The following is a 13,528-nucleotide window of genomic DNA, read 5'->3' as shown; positions in this document are numbered from 1 at the left end:
AGTGTGGTGGAATACTCTGCACTTGCCTGGATGAGTAAAGTTCAACATCACCCAAGACAAAGCCGTTCACTGAGGAACATAGGACTTAGCAGCAGAAGTAGGCAATTCAGCCCTTCGAGCCTGCTCCGCCATTCAATCAGATTATGGTTGATCTCTTCCTGGTCTCAAAGCCACCTCCCCACCTGTTGCCCATATTCCTTTAACTCATTTTTAAAATCAGAAATACATCTATCTCCTTCTTGAAACCATTTAATGATTCAGATTCCACCGCACTATAGGGCAGCGAGTTCCACAAATTTACCACCCTCTGCGAGAAGTAGTTCCTCCTCATCTCAGTTCTAAATCTACCACCTGAACCTATATCTGTGACCTCTCATTCTAGATTGCCCCACAAGGGGGAACGTTTACTTTATCAATCCCTTTTAGTATTTTATACTTGATTAACACCCCAGCCACAAACATTCACTCCTTCCACGAGCGATGCAGAGCAGCAGCAGTGTGAATCTTCCAGGTGTACTGCAGCAAATCACCAAGGTTTCCTCAACAGCACCTTCCAAACCAGTGGCCTCCACCAAGTATAAGGGCAATGGCAGCAGATACATGGGCACACCACCATCTGCAAGTTAGCTCCCAAGGAACACAGCATCCTGACTTGGAACTTCTTATCACCGTTCCTTCACTGCCATTCAGTCAAAATCCTGCAACTCCCTTCTGAACAGCATGGTGGGTGCACCTACACCACATGGGCTGCAACGATTCAAGAAAACTGCATCATCAGCTTCTCAGGGGCAATTAAGGATGGGCAACAAATTCTGGCCTGGTCGCATGAAAGAATGTGGAGGTGTGCCGCTGCTGAAGATACTGCTCAACTTCGCTTTGTAGGCCGTTATGTTGTTTAGGCCTTGCCACAACCGCTGAGAGTCTGTAACACTAGTCTGTGACTCTAGCTTGGTCTGATATTCTCTTTTGGCATCTCGGGTGGCTTTATTTAACATATGGTTATATTCAAGTTATACGGAATGGGTTACAGCTGGGAAAAGACAATGTCATGTAGCAAAATATAGGTGGTAACTGAGCACAGGACCCAAATTGAAGAGTGACAACGGGCAGACATCTGTGGAGCTGGCAAGTGTGGCAAAGGAGGTCTGCTGGCATGGTCTTGTGACTATAGTCAACTGTTAATAAATGCTGACAGAGAATAATAACATAATGTTACTAAAATGGTAAAATAGCCAGGGATGGGTTTGGGCACTGCATTTCTATTCATAGACCTTGAACTGAAGCCAGCCATGATTCATTTGTGCTGATGGAGTAGCTCAAAGGAGGAACGGAGTCAAAATTCTAAAATGATTTCACTTGGAATCCTATGTGATAAAAAGAGAGAACGTCCATCCCATTGAGTGTTTGTGTATGAATTTGTGTTGTATCTGTCCGTCTGAGGTTGTAGTGCACGCAATTCCAGATTTAATGTGCATCGTGTTAGTTTAACCCGAGTGTGTTTAATGTTGATTTCAGTGGGCAGAAAAATATTTCATTCTACAGTGCAGACATCCCTCACCTTACAAAGCACAACAACTAATACTGATCATTTTAAAATAAAAAAATAAAATGAATCAAGAATGATCAAAAGCTTCATGATGGATGAGCACCTGCCAATCAGAAGGCGACTAATAGGGTGCCTCATAGGTCAAAGTTGGGCAATATTGCTTACTCTGTACATAATGATTTTGAACTAGAGACAAGAACAAAACTATTAGGCTTGCTGACAATATAACATTTGGTTCATCGTGTACGAGGTTAAGCCTCATCCAGTTTAAGATGGTGCAAGGTCCTACATGACCGTTGCAAGGATGAGCCGGTTCTTTGCAGGGCTGGAGGATAGGGGTGGTCAGTTAGCGGGGGATATTTGGCATGTCAGAAGATCCAGGAGTCCAGGTAGGTAGAGAGGTTGAGGTATTGGCCTTTGCCTTGCTGATAGCTCGGAGACAGATCTTATTATGCTGGCGGGGGTGAGCAACCTGGCAGAATTCCTGCGGTTGGAGAAGATCAAGGAAGGTCAAATTCACCTTATGGAGGATTGGGGGGGGGGGGGGGGGGGGGCAAGGAGGAGAGGGGGGGGGGAGAGAGGAAATAAAGAGGCTGGTGTGAGTTGTTGGGTTGGTATCAGGGGATGTTGCGAGTCTGTGTTTTTTGTTCCCATCAAGGTTTGGTCTTCTGATATTTTCATGTAAATTTTATGCCTTTAATAAAAATAATTTACAAAAAACACCAATATCACATTTGGGAAAGACCCCAAATAGCAGGGAACAGTAAACCTTAGAACTGGAAGAGCTGTTTTGATTAGACTAACAAATAGCAAATAACAAATAAAAGATAAGACATGGGAAAGGGATTAAATAGTGGAAATCTAAAATATTCATAGACTGCAAAACACAACGCAGAAGAGGGACCTGTTGAAATTATCAGCTCTGCATGCAAGAGGTAAAGATGACATCTTGGGAGTGGAAACAAAAGGATTCAATATCAAACCATGAGTTTGTATAGAACACCAGTTGAGTCATAGAATTTATCATAGAATTTACAGTGCTGAAGGAGGCCACTCGGCCCATCGAGTCTGCACTGGCTCTTGGAAAGAGCACCCTACCTGAGATCAACACCTCCACCCTTCCCCATAACCCAGTAACTCCACCCACACTAAGGGCCAACACTAGAGTCCCCCATAGTACTGTGCACAATTCTGGTCCGAGTACTTCAGTGAAGACATCCGGGCACTGGAAAGAATGCAAGTAAACTTATACTGGCAATGGGGCACTTGAGATACTTGAAGAACAAGGGAAGCTGGGGATCTTTGAACGAGAAATAAAGGCTTTATAGATGTAACGTTTATTGGAGTATTTAAAACTTTAAGGAGTGCAGGTGAATGAAATCTGCCTGACACATCCAAAAATTAAAGGGTACTGCCTGCCTATGGGAAGAAGGAAGGTGAACAGATAGGTCTAATTTACGCTACTTCACACAAGGGAATGGTGAAGGTGTTGAAGGACTTCCAAGGGAAGCAAAGGGGATCTCAGCAAACTTGAGGGAGCTGCATCAGTTCTTGAAGAATCCTTGGGGAGCGCTGGGGAAAATAATAGGCTGAATTCTCCAGCCCTTCCTGTTGGCTGGATCTTCCTGACCCGGATAAGTCGAAACTTGCCCTGTGTTTTCCAATGTGGCACAGCCAAGCAATGTAAATTGCCATCGACTTTGGAGGGACCACAAGATCCCGGGGCCAGCCAATGAAGAGATGCCTCCCTGCAGGGGCGAGTTGGAGAATTACGCCCACGTTTCTTCTGAAAGAACGGTCAGATGATCTGACTGCTTTCCCGTCTGAAACATCCTCATTTCTATCCCTTCCTCTCAATTATTTGGTAGTATGAAACTTATCGCAATTTAAATTCTTTTCAGACCCAATTTACTTTATGTAGATTACACTAATACCACTTTTAATTGGCAGTTCTGTGCACTCTGACAGCGACTCAAGACATGCAGGTGCACGTGTACTTCTTTGCTGTGTGCCTGTTATTCGGGTGAGCACCAAGGGCTGCCTCACAGCTTCAGGGGCCCAGGTTCAATTCTGGCCTTGAGTGACTGCCTGTGTAGAGTTTGCACTTTCTCCCGTGCCTGTGTGGGTTTCTTCCCACAGACCAAATATGTGCAGGTTAGGTGGATTAGCCATGTTAAAATTTCCCCTTCATGTCCAAAGATGTGCTGGTTGGGTGGGATTACAGTGTTATGGGGGGGCGGTTCTCTTTCAGAGGGTCGGTGCAGACTCAATGGGCCAAATGGCCTCCTTCTGCACTGTAGGGATTATATGGTTCTGTCCAAATTACATCAAAAGAAAAGAATGATCAAAATCTGAACGATACAACAGCCACGAGATAAACTGACAAACATCCTTTAGAAAAGAATCTTCGTGCAAAGGAGTTCATCTTGTGCTTTGGAGAATACTATTGTATTGGTTGAATCGCTTTCCCACCACCCATTATGAGCATTTACAGGAAATCACTGTATTGTAACATTAATGAATCCACATGCAGTCTATAGTAACCATAAGGTGGAAAGAACGAGTAATGAATATGTTAATTTCACATCAATAAATCTCATGTACATTTTATTTGCTTTATTGTTCATTATTTGACGTTGCACAAAGTTAAAGTAAATTATTCGGCATAATATCCAATCTGCTTCACTATAATGAGCAAATGAAACACACCCAATCATGAGGCTATGATGAAATGACACTAAGGTGTTCAAAACGGGCAGCACGATGGCACCATGGTTAGCAGTGCTGCCTCACGGCGCTGAGGTTCCAGGTTCGATCCCGGCTCTGGGTCATTGTCCATTCTCCCTGTGTTTGTGTGGGTATCCCCCCCCCCCCCCCCCCCCCCCCCCCACAACCCAAAGATGTGCAAGATAGGTGGATTGGCCACATTAAATTGCCACTTAATTGGAAAAAATGAATTGGGTACTCTAAAAATTTAAAATAAAAATAAAAATGATCAGATAATTCAAAGCCTAACTCAAAGGGTTTACACTCAGAGGAACTTTTTACCAACTCCCAATATATTGCAGAGAATTATTTGTTTATTCCCTTTTTAAAAAGAGGGAATATGTTACAAGCCAGGGGTACAATTGAGAGGTTCTGATTTCACAAACTGCATTGGTGAAACTCGAGTCATTTACAGTCAGTGCACACTTTCAGCCACTTGCACAAAAAGTACTACACGCAATTCCTGACGGCTGAGGAGAATGCTGATCATTCCTTCCCAGTGCCACCTAAATCCAACAGTCTGATCGCTGAATATGGCCGTGCGAATTCTTTTTTTAAATGACATGACAGGAAAAGGCAGTTTTGCAATGAAATCAAGTGGTTTTGTCACGTGAAAGGGGTAGATTTGTTATAAAAAAACAGGAAATGGCATGACATTCATTAAAGAAAAAGCTCCCAAAGCCTTCTATTTTACTAATTGCACCTCATGATAATGGTTTGCCAAAACTAGTTTGCAATTTGTTATGCAAATAAAACCTTTCCAGCTGCTGAATGCGGTTTGTAGCAACTTTGGGGAATTGTGTGACGATTGCTTTTAGCTATTAAAGTCGGGATAAGCAAACACCTGTGCAGAATATTCACAAAGGTACTGATTATTATAACACCTTCCACGCACCGGTAATAAAGGGTAACCTGGGGACTAATAAGATTGAGGAAATTAAGGTAATTAATATTAGCAGAGAAAATGTACAGTCCTGGAGAAACCAAGGGACTAAAATCCTCCAATTCCCCAGACCTGATGGTCCATATATCCTAGCATTTTAATAGGGATAGGTGCAGAGATATTGGATGTGATGACTAACTAAGATTTTCCAAAATTCCCTAGATTCTGGAATGTTTCCAGCAGATTAGGATTTAGCAAATGTAATTCAAGAAAAGAAGGGAGTGAGAAAACAGGTCAGTTAGCCCAACATCAGACAGGGGTGGGGGAGTGGAGAGCTATTATTAAGGAATAATAATTCCTTAATGCAAGGCACTTAGAAGAGCACAGGAGGATTTGGACAAGTTGACATGTATTACAAAAGGGAAATGCTGTTTGACAAATTTATTCATGTTTTATTGAGGATGTAACTCGTAGGTTAGATGATGGAGAATCAGTAGGTCTACTTGGATTTTGAAAAGGCATTTGATTAAGGTATCACACAAAGGGTTCCTACACAAGAGTTGGGGTGATAAGGGTTTATAGAGTTGGGAGTGATATATCAGCTAGGATAGAGGATTGGTTAACAGAGAGGGAGCAGAGAGTAGGGATAAACAGGGAATTTTCAAGTTGGTAAGCTGTGACTTGCGAGGTGCCATAAGAATCAGTGCTGGGACCTCAGCTATTTACAATCTATATTAATGAATGCATCCAGGTCTGCTGAAATTGCAATGTCGGGTGATAATTCCAACTGTGGACACAAAAGAGGCTGTCAGGAGATATAGCCAGGTTAAGTGAGTGAGCAACAAGGTGGAGTATAATGTGGGGAGTGTGAAGTTATTCAGTTTGGTGAGAGGAATAGAAAAGCTGAATATTTTTCTAAAAGACATTGGGTGGGATTCTCCCTCCCGCCTCACGCGTTTTCTGGTGCAGCGTGTCCCAGCCAGCAGTAAGATCCTCCAACCCGGCAGCCGCCCAATGGGGTTTCCCATTTTGGCCATCCCATGCCATCGGGAAACCTGCGGGCGTGGGTGCGTTGCCGGCGAAGCGGAGGATTCCGCCGACGGAGAATCCACAAATGATACTTGTGATGGTCAGACAGACTTATACAAAGGAACATAAAAAGTTTTTAAAGGCAGCGCCGATCTTTCGACCACCCTTAGCAACCCCACTTCAGTCTCCGGACCCCCCCCCCCACCGCCCCAAACTTACCTCTTCTCGAGGCTCCCCTCACCCTTAAGTCTTCAGGGCAAGTCACTCTGAGCCCGACCTCTGAATAGGCAATCTGGCACTTGGGCATTTTGGCACTGCCCCTGCCATCATTACCCAGGCACCCTTGCGGTGCCAGGGTGAATGCCAGGGTACCACCCTCCCTGCCCAGAGCCCAACCACCCAAGGGTCTCCAATGGCCTGGGATACCCCCACCCCCCAGGTGCCATTACAACTGGTCCACGTTTGTGTGGAGCGGTACTATACAGCACCGAGTTGAGGCTTCACTGGAGAGGCCGTTAGTTCCCAGGCCCCAGAAGAATGCAGTGCTGACATACTTAAATTATGTGGAGATGCCGGCGTTGGACTGGGGTGAACACAGTAAGAAGTCTTCCAACACCAGGTTAAAGTCCAACAGGTTTGTTTCAAATCACCTGAGGAAGGAGTTGTGCTCCGAAAGCTAGTGATTCGAAACAAACCTGTTGGACTAACCTGGTGTTGGAAGACTTCTTACTGTACTTAAATGAGCCTTGGGGGTGCTCAGAGAGGGCGCAGTCCAAATTGTGATGTCTCGCGTGTTTCCTTTGAACCTCGCAAGACGTCTCAAGTGTCACAAACGTTCTTGTCGCGTGACTAAGTCGGGTGTGACGAGGCCAGTAAATCCCACCCATGATGTATTTGTTCAGATGAACACACAAGAACTCTTAGTTTTATCACTGATTATTATAGTGAGTCATTTATTTTGATTGCTAGGCAGTGGTCCTTTGATGCTCCAATAAACCATTAAAGACTCTCAAAACAATATAATAGCAATGTATACATAATGCAATAATGTGTCTTGTCACAAAAACCCATGTTACTATGTTGAGCTATAAATATCATCAATCTGAACACAAAGACATCACAATGATGTACCCTACAGACCAATGTATCACTTTGAAATATAACACATGCCCAAATGAGATATCCCAAATGCCTCTGGGATGTCCAGGGTCCCCATAATGTAACAAAGAACAGTGAACTAATTGCAGAGGAAAAGTATACCAATCTTATTTTTAATGCTTCCTCTTCCTTCCTTTCCAAAATTTTAAAGCGCCCCCTCCCACCAGGTGCTGAAGTGGACTCATTCTCCCCAAACCCTGACCTGTCCAAACCCAACCTGCTGAAGACCCTGGCTATATCTGTTTCCAGGGATCACAGACCTGCTTCCTCTTCTCTTGCAGTCCTGGCAGCAGCCATTAACAAGCTCTTGGCTCAGCCAATTGCATTGGGTAACATATTGAATTGCAGTTTGTTGAACTACCAAGAACACAAACACAAACAGAATTCACAGGAAACATTTCAAAGTCCGGTTTCGGGTACGTTTGGCAGGATGTTTTGAGAGGGCTGCAATTCAGGGATTGACGCAGTTATTCAACTGCACGTAGCCGTTTTTTTGGGCCTGGGGAAGTTTCTTCCCATCAAGGCCACACTTTTGAAATTGTTCAGCACTGAGGAGCTGAGCTCACCAGCAGTACAGTCTCCTCACAGATCGTGGCGCCATTTTGAAATGCCCCATGCCTACACCCCAGCCTCTTTCACGGGCCCCGCTTTTATGACCATCACCTTCATCCCCCCCCACACCTTCCTGCGGCCCCCTACATTCCCCTTCACCCCCCCCCCCCCCAAGAGGTCTGGACCCTTGGCAGTGCCAACCTGGCATCTGGGTACCTTGGCACTGGCACCCTGGCAGTGTCCCTGATGTCCTGACAGTGCCAGCTGGACATTGTGATTGTGCCAAGTTGGCACCGCCACAGCACCCAGGTGTCAGGGGGGAGTGCCAGGGTTCTATCCTGTCTGCCCAGACCACCCGGGAGGCCGCAATGGCATGAAACTCCCCTGAGGTGCCATAATGCCTGGTCCGCAATTGTAGAAACCAGTACTAAATGTTGCCCAGTTGAGGCCTCACAGGCATGGCCGTTCGCTCCAGGCTTGACACAGTTGGAACATCATGCCCATTTAGAAATATACATCCATTTTGGATGTTAAAAAGAAGACGAGTGATTTTGTATTAATCAAGTCAGGAAAACTGGGAAGTGAATGATGTGGGGTTGCTTAATGGGGACACATGGTTGTACCAGCAGCCTGGCTTCTTATTGATCTTCAGCGAAAGCATTGTGCACCAGATACTGGCACCTACTCGTGGGCCAATCCTCCTCCCGTTCAAATCGCCCTACCCAAACTACTCCACTGCCACCTGTTGCTGGCCTACCTCCCCAGCCACCTCTCTATTGCTGCAGCCTGTCCCCAGCCGCTTTCCTATACCCCCACCCTTCAACTGTGACTGGTCCCAGCCCCCAGCCCTTGGCACCTGCACTGCAGCCTGTCCCCAGCCGCTTTCCTATACCCCCACCCTTCAACTGTGACTGGTCCCAGCCCCCAGCCCTTGGCACCTGCACTGCAGCCTGTTCTCAGCACCCCGGACCCATTACTGCATGCCTCGCCCCCACCGTCTCCCACCGGTCCATGATATCGGCATTATTCAAGATAACGAGATTGAAACAGGACTTCAGAATACAGGACCTAACTAAGGGAGTGTCTGGTAATGGAATGGAAATCCAAACTGACCAGTATAAAACCAGATAAATGGCCACTCTACCGTAAACACGTCTTTTCAAAAGTATACGAAACATCCCAATACTGATATTTATATAGCACCTTTAACAAATTAAAATGGCCTAAGTCTCTTCGGGACTTGTGGGAGGAAACCGGAGCACCCGGAGGAACCCACACAGACACGGGGAGAACGTGCAGACTCTGCACTGACAAGAGCCTTATAAAAGAAACTATGATCACAAAAGGAGATATTAGGTCAGATGACCAAATGTTCAGTCGAAAAGCTAGATTTTAAGAAGTGTCTTAACGGATGAAGGAGGTGTTGTAAGACTTCTTACCTAAAGGATGAAAACAAAGTAGAAAGGCGGAGATGTGTGATGAGGGAATTCGAGAGTTTAAGGCCTAGTATAAAGAATGTAGAAATTGTTATCTGTTATATTTTATATTTGTGGCAGCAATGTTACTAAAAGCCTGGGTTAAGATGTATATTTGTTTATGGGTGGCATGGTAGCACAGTGGTCATCACTAGTGCTTCACAGCACAAGGTCCCAGGTAGATTCTGGCTTGGGCCACTAACAGTGCAAGAGTCTGCACGTTCTCCCCCTGGCTGCGAAGGTTTCCTCCGGGTGCTCCGGTTTTCTCCCACAAGTCCCGAAAGACATGCTGTTTGGTAATTTGGGCATTCTGAATTCTCCCTGTGTACCCGAACAAGCGCCAGAATGTGGCGACTAGGAGCTTTTCACAGTAACTTCATTGCAGTGTTAAAGTAAGCCTACTTGCAACAATAAAGATTACTATTATTATGTAATATTAAAAGAACCTAGGTTAACTTATCCAGACTGTGTGTCTGCTAAATCTTTAATTAATAAGTCATAAAAGATGGTGAGGTCATATTTCATTCCAACCATTTACAGATAAAGGTCTAATGGGACATTGTTATGATTTCTGGAGATTCCCTGGAAAGCAGATAAGTTATGAGCGATCGTATTTCATTTAATTGGAGGAGCCAGGTCTTAGTGTAGTTTTGCAGTTTGCCATAGGATTTAACTCTGACAAGAGTGAAGGATTTTAAGTTGAACAGTGTCTTTGCCAAATGCTGTTAGGTTCAGCAGAAGCGTACCGAATCTGCTCTTGAAAGGAACTCTCTCCAGAAATCAGAAAAACAGCTAAGGAAGTGTTGGTTAACATTATTTATAAGTGATAGTTGAACTAGATTGGATTGCTTAACGGGAGTTAGTAGCAAGTTTTTCCTTGTGTTTAAGAACAGTTTAACTGATGATTGTAAAGCTATTTCTTTGATGCTAATGTGGTTAATGCGGTGTTTAAATTAAAGTTTGTTTTAACATAAAATATGCCTATTGGTCAGATTCATCACTCCTGGGGTAACATGTCCTATCCTCGAATTTTACAAATTAAAAAATAAATTGTTTGGGGTCCTCATCCGGTGTCCTAACAAATGTTAGGATCTGCTCCGGTATCCTAACACTAGTCAAATGAAGGCATGTCCACTAACTGTGGAGCAATTAAGATTGAGTATTCCCCAAGAGGAAAAATTAGATAAGGACAGGTATCTCTGAGGGCTTTCGGGCTGGAGGAGATTACAAAGATAGTGAGGGATGAGGCCATGGATGGATTTGGAAACAAGGATGGGAAAATCAAGTCTTTGCTTGACTGGGACTCAACGGGCAAAGAGATGTTAGGTGAGCAGTACTTGATGGGAGTTGGGAGATGGGGAACAGAATTTTAGATGCCATCAATTACACAGGGTCGAATGTGAGAGACGAGGCTTAACTCAAATTCCACCATCTGCTGTGGTAGGATTCGAACCCGGGTCCCCCGGGAATTGCCTTGGGTTTCTGAATTAATAGTCCAGTGACAATACCGCTACACCACTGCCTAATAAAACCTACTTTTCACAAAATAGATTTGAATGAAGAAATGTCAGTCGATTCTGGGATTGTACAGAGGTGCATGCATTTGAACACTCAACTCGAGAGGTAACAGGCATTGAGGGTTTCAGCAGCAGGTGAGCCGAAGCAGGAGCAAAGCCAGGTGAAAATAGATCTTAATTAAGGTGAAAACATACAGTTGGAAGCACATCTCAGGATCACATGTGCCACCAAGGCTGTAAACAGTCCGGTTTAGTCTCAGATAGTTGCCAGGAATAGGGATGGAGTTGGCAACTAGGGAATGTAGTTTAGAGCTGGGACTGAAACAATGGCTTCAGTGACCACTATGTAGTGAAATGGAGGATATTTCTGCTCTTCCAGTACTGGATATCAGATAGGCGGTCAGAAAATTCAGCAATAGTGGAGCCGTCGAGAGAGGCGGCGGTGAGGTAGATGTCATCAGCATGCATGGAACTACAAACACCATCCTTTAAGATGTCATGGAGGAGAAGAACATACATGAAAAATAAGATGGGGTTCAAGGATCAATCCACCAGGGACATAGCCATAAACATAGAATTTACAGGGCAGAAGGAGGCCATTCGGCCCATCGAGTCTGCACCGGCTCCTGGAAAGAGCACCCTACCCAAGGTTAACACCTCCACCCTATCCCCATAACCCCACCCAACGCTAAAGGGCAATTTTGGACACTAAGGGCAATTTATCATGGCCAATCCACCTAACCTGCACATCTTTGGACTGTGGGAGGAAACCGGTGCACCCGGAGGAAACCCACGCACACACGGGGAGGATGTGCATACTCCGCACAGACAGTGACCCAAGCCAGAATCGAACCTGGGACCCTGGAGCTGTGAAGCGATTGTGCTATCCACAATGCTACTGTGCTGCCCCCTAATCGGAGGTAATAGTGCAGGCTACAATTAAATAGTCAAGGAATAGTCAAGGAAACCAGGTGAGATCAGTCTCACTTAGCTGGATGACAGTGGAAAGATGTTGGATGTGAATGGTGTGGTCAAATGTATCAAAGATTGAGAAAGACGAGGTGGAAAAAATTATCCTAGTCACAGTCACTTGTGACTTTTATATGATTAATTTGGATGTAGTGGCAGGAGCATAAACCTTACTGGAGGGATTCAATCATGGAGATATGGAAAAGATGGGCATGGATTCCGGAGGCAACAACAGGTTCAAGGGCATTAGAGAGAGAAAAAGGTTGGAGATGAGATGGATGGTAGTTTGCTAGGATGGTGGATTCAAAGGTAGTTTGCAAGGATGGTGTTTTTATTTGAGGAGAGGGGAAATTATAGTAGGTTTAAAGGAGAGGACAATTTCTGAAGAGAGAGAACTGTTCTGGCTATTATGGAGACCAGGAAAAGTTGGATGATCAGCAGTTTAGTGAGAATAGGGTCAAGAAAACAGGAGGTGGATCTCATGAACAAATGAGCTGCAAGGGGGCATGAGGGGAGACAGGAGAGAAAGTAAAGGAATATGCAAGTACAATGTGAGGACAGTGGGGAACATTAGAGGTAATGTGGTCCAGTGGGCGAGGGAAGGAATGGCAGTGGATAAAGTGATCCTGCTTCTAGTGACAAAGTGGTCGAGGAACCCCTCACACTTATTGTTCGAGAGAGGGTGAAGGAAACAAGGGAGAGGGGTTTAAGATGCTTTACCGTATAGAACATTGAATCATGCATCTCAAAAATTAGCTCTCTAAAGTAAGTATATCTCCCATACTATTGATTCAGTAGTGACTCAAAAATGGAATTTTCCATGTGGGGTATTTTGGGCTGTTACTGGAATTGAATTTGAGATTTTTTGAAAGAATGATTATGCTTTGTTCAAAGCTAATAACATTTGAGATATATACACACACTCACAATAACTGTCCACATTCCTTATTAACATTGAAAAGAGAGATCTAGAATCAACAAGCTTGAAGGTTTCTTGGTTCTACAAAATATCTGCTACAATCATTTAAAGACTGTAACTAGGGGCGCAATATCATCACCTGGAAACCTGCAAGTAGGCCATAAAGAGAGAAAATCATTTCAACTGAATTTTTAATACATGGTGGCTGTTTCTTTTACATATAGGAATCCTGGCAGGTAATTGGAGATGAAAGGAATCCAATCAATGAGGTAAGTGTCTTTTTTGCATTGCCTGTTGAATGGGCGGGGCAGGAATGTTTCCCTCAGGCCCTACAGATCCCTGGCAATCGTCTAATCCCCAAGAAGTCCAATTTAATTCCCCCTTGCGATATCCGACTATCTCCTCATATATCCAAATCCTCCCATAGTTATCCAGCTTCCCCCCAGCCCAAATGTTTGTGATGTCCACACCTCCTGTGATATTCATCACAACCCCCAAGCACCAAATATTTTCAGCCTCCAAAAAGTGATTTAAGTAAAGTTAAAACTTTAAACATATAAACACAGAATGGATGCTGACATCTTGGGAGTCCCTCCAGATCTTATCACTTTCAAATGGAACAAAGGAAATAGAAACAGACCAACACCATCACTTTTTCTGATACCGTAATCATTATTCTATATTTTGATACATAAGTAATGTTAAGAAGCTTTA

At 44.3% G+C, this 13,528-nt stretch overlaps 1 protein-coding gene and 1 long non-coding RNA gene across 4 annotated transcripts in view; one reads left to right on the top strand and one right to left on the bottom strand.

Moving 5' to 3' along the window:
* LOC119953937 (guanine nucleotide-binding protein G(I)/G(S)/G(O) subunit gamma-2) overlaps nucleotides 1-13,528 on the bottom strand; it is a 97,031-nt gene that overhangs the window by 79,043 nt on the left and 4,460 nt on the right. The gene's annotated exons all lie outside the window — the stretch shown is intronic.
* The window catches only part of LOC119953951, a 65,415-nt gene that overhangs the window by 48,066 nt on the left and 3,821 nt on the right, over nucleotides 1-13,528 (top strand). The window contains exon 2 of the long non-coding RNA XR_005458148.1: nucleotides 13,039-13,083. This is a non-coding gene — a long non-coding RNA (uncharacterized LOC119953951). The remainder of the gene's footprint in view (nucleotides 1-13,038; nucleotides 13,084-13,528) is intronic.

This window comes from Scyliorhinus canicula, chromosome 2, assembly GCF_902713615.1.
Source record: "Scyliorhinus canicula chromosome 2, sScyCan1.1, whole genome shotgun sequence".
Lineage (NCBI taxonomy): Eukaryota > Metazoa > Chordata > Chondrichthyes > Carcharhiniformes > Scyliorhinidae > Scyliorhinus > Scyliorhinus canicula.
Note: the sequence above shows the minus strand (reverse complement) of the source record. Positions and strands in the feature narration are given on the sequence as shown.